At 38.5% G+C, this 6,028-nt stretch overlaps 1 non-coding gene across 1 annotated transcript; it reads left to right on the top strand.

Annotated features, from left to right (window-relative positions):
* Positions 1-4,515: 4,515 nt before the first annotated feature.
* LOC112724492 (small nucleolar RNA R71) lies at positions 4,516-4,623 on the top strand. Its single transcript, XR_003163652.1, has one exon. It is a non-coding gene; the product is annotated as a small nucleolar RNA R71 (small nucleolar RNA).
* The last annotated feature ends 1,405 nt before the right edge of the window (positions 4,624-6,028 follow it).

Raw genomic sequence — 6,028 nt, 5'->3', positions numbered from 1 at the left:
ATTATTACTTGATGCGACCCGGTGCACTTGCCGGTTAGATTTGGGTGTTTTGGAGAAATTCGTTTCTCTACGAAAATATCCCATCACCTATCCTTAGTTGCTCCCAATAATTGTGTGGGGGGAAAATGTATCCCCTGAGGTATCTCAGGGATCTCTTGATTTGCAGTCAAATGTTCTACCATTGAGCTATAGATCCTTTACATGAATCTCTCCATCTCCCATGACTTGGAGGTGGAAGCTTTTGTCTTCCCTTTTCTCTTCTCTCTTTTTTTTTTTTTTTGAGGTTTCTCTGGCCTTAGGTGCCATCAATGGTTATGGAAAAGCAAAATAAGCAATGCTTTTATCACACCAAGCTTAGAATGTTGCTCACCCTCAAGCAAAAGAAGAAAGAATAGAAGAAGAAGAAGATGGGGAAAAACTAGGATTATGAGGAGGGAAGGTGGGGATCCTGTGGGGTCCACAGATCCTGAGATGATCCTGTGAGGTTCACAGATCTTGAGGTGTCAAGGATTTACATCCCTGCACCAATTAGGCATGTAAAATGCCTTTGCATGCAATTCTGGCGTTTAAACGCCGAACTGATGCTTGTTCTGGGCGTTCAACGCCCAGATGCAACATATTTCTGGCGTTGAACGCCAGCTTCATGCTTGTTTCTAGCGTTCAGCGCCAGCTCCATGCTCTGTTCTGGCGTTGAACGCTAGCCAGATGCTCCTTACTGGCGTTTGAACGCCAGTGAACTCCTCCTCCAGGGTGTGCTATTTTTAATGCTGTTTTTGATTTTTCTTCAATTTTTTTCAGTTATTTTTGTGACTCCACATGATCATGAACCTATGAAGACATATAACTAATAAAAATATAATTAAATAAAAATAGGGTTGCCTCCCAACAAGCGCTTCTTTAATGTCAATAGCTTGACAGTGGGCTCTCATGGAGCCTCACAGATGTTCAGAGCATTGTTGAGACTCCCCAACACCAAACTTAGAGTTTGGATATGGGAGTTCAACACCAAACTTAGAGTTTGGTTGTGGCCTCCCAACACCAAACTTAGAGTTTGACTGTGGGGTGATGACAAGTCATCCTAGCCTATTTTAGCTAGTCTTTTTCTTTAGTTTTCATTAGAATTATGCACTTTCTTGAGCTACAAGCAAGCTAATTGAGTAGATTTTCATGTTTCCCTTGATTGAACCAACCATATATGAATTTATGCCATTTCATGAGGTTTTATGCTATATTTGTTGCATATTATGAAAGAATGAATATCTCATTATTTTGAGCATAGCTTTGATGAGTTTGGTTGATTAATGATAGGTGAAGAAAGCTTGGAGAAAGGTTGAAGCAAAGAGGAATGGCTAGAAGTGAAGAGAGGACAATGGAATAAGTGAAATTGAACCAGGAGGCATGAAGTTAGCCCCAACGTTAGCCCCCTAACTTGGAGGCTAACGTTAGGCATGAAGATTACTCCCTGGGCTCCCCACGTTTGAACCAACGTTAGCCCCCTAACTTGGAGGCTAACGTTGGCAAGAGAAACTTCTTCCCTGGGCACCAACGTTTGCGCCAACGTTAGACCCCTAACTTGGGGGCTAACGTTGGCACATGAACATTCAAGGAAGAGGCAAAAGTTAGACCCAACGTTAGCCCCCTAACTTGGAGGCTAACGTTGGAACTTGAGAGTTTCTCCCCTGGGCACCAACGTTTGCGCCAACGTTAGCCCCCTAACTTGGAGGCTAACGTTGGCACATAAATTACAAAGGGGGAAGGGCCAATGTTTGTGCCAACGTTAGCCCCCTAACTTGGAGGCTAACGTTGGCGCCACTAGCATATAAGCAAGGCCAACGTTAGGGTCAAAGTTAGACCCCTAACGTTGGCACCAACGTGCATACCAGTAAATTTTGCTTGCTGCTATGAAAAGTTGGAGCCAAAGTTAGACCCCTAACTTTGGCTCAAACGTTAGGTCCAACTATGGCTAACTTCAAAACCGGTTCAATTGGTTCACTTTGGTTCTTCTTCAAACTTCAAGAGCAATCAACCAAGGCCTCTTTCAACCCAATTCCACCAAGAACAAAGGCCCAACTCAAGGCTTGAAGATCATTTTGGAAATTGTATAAATAGGAGAGAATTCAAGTTATTCGCAGAGCTTTCCTTTTGGAATTTTCATAATAGTTTTCGGAGAGCTTTTGTTATTGAGTGAACTTTAATTTCTTTGTTTTCATTGCTTTCAATTTGAATTACACTTGTCTTGGATCTTGGATTGGAGAATTGAAGAAATTCTGTTTCAATCTCAATCTTGGATCTCTCTGCTTTATTTACTGAATTTGAATTTCCGTTTCTGTTACTTGATTCTTCATCTCTTTTCTTTGCAATTTACAATTCCCTTGCAATTGTTCTTGATTGGATCTAGGAAGGCATTGAGATCTAGACTTGGTTTTCTAGTCTCTGGGTCCTGAGATCCAAATCCCCAATTTACATTCTGTTTCTTTCCTTTCTATGTTTATTTGCTTTTCTGCTTCATATCCGGTTCAATTCCAATTCCCTTTCCCTCTTCTGTTTAATGCAATTTAATTTTTCCTTGTTTAATTTCTGCAAATCCACATCCCAATCCCCTTTACATTTCAAGCAATTTACATTCCTTGCACTTTAAGATTCCGCAATTTACATTTCTTGCATTTTAAGTTTCTGCCATTTAATTTCTTGTTCTTTAAGTTTCAGCAATTTATTTCTTGTTCTCTTTACTTCAATACAATTTAATTCTGCAAGTCACAAAACCATCAACCAAATCTTGATTCGCTTGACTAAATCAACCACTAAGCTAAAATTGCTCAATCTTTCAATCCCTGTGGGATCGACCTCACTCCCGTGAGTTTTTATTACTTGATACGACCCGGTACACTTGCCGGTTAGTTTTGGGTGTTTTGGGGAAAATTTATTTTTCACCAAAATATCTCATCATGGGGGCTCTGGTTGACTCTGTTTTGAGAGAAGCTTACTGTGCCTCTTTTCCATGTTTACAGAAGGATGTCCTTGAGTTTTAAACTCAAGGGAGTCCCCATTCAATTGAAGGACTAGTTCACCTCTGTTAACATCAATCACAGCTCTTGCTGTGGCTAGGAAGGGTCTTCCAAGGATGATGGATTCATCCTCATCCTTCCCAGTATCTAGGATTATGAAATCAGCAGGGATGTAAAGGCCTTCAACCTTTACTAATATGTCCTCTACTTGTCCATAAGCCTGTTTTCTAGAATTGTCTAACATCTCTAATGAGATTTTAGTAGCTTGTACCTCAAAGATTCACAGTTTCTCCATTACAGAGAGTGGCATGAGGTTTATTCCTGACCCCAGGTCACATAGAGCCTTCTCAAAGGTCATGGTGCCTATGGTACAAGGTATCAGAAACTTTCCAGGATCCTGTTTCTTCTGAGGCAATCTCAGTTGATCCAATGCATTCAGTTCATTGGTGAATAGGGGAGGTTCATCTCCCCAAGTCTCATTACCAAATAAATTGGCATTCAGCTTCATGATTGCACCAAAGAACTTGGCAACTTGCTCTTCAGTAACATCTTCATTCTCTTCAGAAGAGGAGTACTCTTCAGAGCTCATGAATGGCATAAGGAGGTTCAATGGAATCTCTATGGTCTCTAGATGAGCCTCAGATTCCTTTGGTTCCTCAAACGGAAACTCCTTATTGATCACTAGACGTCCCAGGAGGTCTTCCTCCTTGGGATTCACGTCCTCCCCTTCCTCTCTAGGTTTGGCCGTGTTGACTATGTCAATGGCCTTGCGGTCTCCTTTTGGATTTTCTTCTATATTGCTTGGGAGAGTACTAGGAGGGATTTCAGTGATCCTTTTACTCAGCTAGCCCACTTGTGCCTCCAAATTTCTAATGGAGGACCTTGTTTCATTCATGAAACTTACAGTGGCCTTAGATAGATCAGAGACTAAGTTTGCTAAATTAGATGTATTTTGTTCAGAGTTCTCTGTCTGTTGCTGAGTAGATGATGGAAAAGGTTTACTATTCTTAAACCTATTTCTTCCACCATTATTAAAGCCTTGTTGAGGCTTTTGTTGATCCTTCCATGAGAGATTTGGGTGATTTCTCCATGAGAGATTATAGGTGTTTCCATATGGTTCACCTATGTAATTCACCTCTGCTATTGTAGGGTTCTCAGGATCATAAGCCTCTTCTTCAGAAGGCGCCTCTTGAGTACTATTGGATGCAGCTTGCATTCCATTCAGACTCTGAGAAATCATATTGACTTGTTGAGTCAATATTTTGTTCTGAGCCAATATGGCATTCAGAGTATCAATTTCAAGAACTCCCTTCTTCTGAGCCGTCCCATTACCCACATGATTCCTCTCAGAAGTGTACATGAACTGGTTATTAGCAACCATGTCAATGAGTTCCTGAGCTTCTGCAGGCATTTTCTTTAGGTGAATGGATCCACCTGCAGAAGTATCCAATGACATCTTAGCTAATTCAAACAGACCATCATAGAATATATCCAGGATGGTCCATTCTGAAAGCATGTCAGAAGGACACTTTTTGGTCAGTTGCTTGTATCTCTCCCAAGCTTCATAGAGGGATTCACCTTCTTTCTGTCTGAAGGTTTGAACATCCACTCTAAGCTTGCTCAGCTTTTGAGGAGGAAAGAACTTGGCTAAGAAAGCCGTGACCAGCTTATCCCAAGAGTTCAGGCTATCTTTGGGTTGAGAGTCCAACCACACTCTAGCTCTGTCTCTTACAGCAAAAGGGAAAAGCATGAGCCTGTAGACTTCAGGATCTACTCCATTAGTCTTAACAGTATCACAGATCTGCAAGAATTCAGTTAAGAACTGAAAAGGATCTTCAGATGGAAGTCCATAAAACTTGCAATTTTGTTGCATTAGAGAAACTAGCTGAGGTTTCAACTCAAAATTGTTTGCTCCAATGGTAGGGATAGAGATGCTTCTTCCATGTAAATTGGAATTTGGTGCAGTAAAGTCACCAAGCATCCTCCTTGCATTGTTATTATTTTTGGCTGCCATCTCCTCTTCTTGTTTGAAAATTTCTGAAAGGTGCTTGCTGGATTGTTGTAATTTAGCTTCTCTTAGTTTCCTCTTCAGAGTCCTTTCAGGTTCTAGATCTGCTTCAACAAGAATATTCTTGTCCTTGCCCCTGCTCATATGAAAAAGGAGGGAACAGAAAAATAATAATAGGGATCCTTTTTGCCCAAGTATAGAGGTTCCCCTGTGTGAGTAGAAGAAGAAAAGAATGTAATGTAAAGAAGGGAAGAAGGGAAAATTCGAACACAGATGGAAGAGGGGGTTCGAATTTGTGTGACATGAAGTGTTAGTAGATGAATAAATAAATAGAAGGAGATGAAAGAGAAAGAGGATTTTCGAAAATAATTTTTGAAAACGAGTTAGTGATTTTCGAAAATAGTTTTTTTTTTTGAAAAAGGTTATTAATTTTTTAAAATTAAAATAAAAATTAAAATAATTAGTTAATTAAAAAGAAATTTTGAAAAAGAGGGAAGATATTTTCGAAAATTAGAGAGAGAGAGCTAGTTAGGTTGTTTTGAAAATGATAAGAAACAAACAAAAAGTTAGTTAGTTAGTTGAAACAAATTTGAAAATCAATTTTGAAAAGATAAGAAGATAGGAAGTTAGAAAAGATATTTGAAAATCAAATTTTAGAAAAAGATATGTTTTAAAAAGATATGATAGAAAAGATATGATTTTGAAAAAGATAAGATAAAAAGATATTTTTGAAAAGATATGATTGAAATTAGTTTTGAAAAAGATTTGATTTTTGAAATCACAATTAATGACTTGATTCACAAGAAATCACAAAATATGATTCTAGAACTTAAAGTTTGAATCTTTCTTAACAAGTAAGTAACAAACTTGAAATTTTTGAATCAAAACATTAATTGTTGATGATATTTTCGAAAATTATGATATAAAATTAAGAAAAAGATTTTTGAAAAATATTTTTATAATTTTCGAAAATAAATAAGAAAAATGAAAAAGATTTGATTTTTGAAAAAGATTT

This window comes from Arachis hypogaea, chromosome 11, assembly GCF_003086295.3.
Source record: "Arachis hypogaea cultivar Tifrunner chromosome 11, arahy.Tifrunner.gnm2.J5K5, whole genome shotgun sequence".
Classification (NCBI taxonomy): Eukaryota; Viridiplantae; Streptophyta; class Magnoliopsida; order Fabales; family Fabaceae; genus Arachis; species Arachis hypogaea.
The sequence above is the reverse complement of the archived record's forward strand: the minus strand, read 5'-3'. Positions and strand labels throughout refer to the sequence as shown.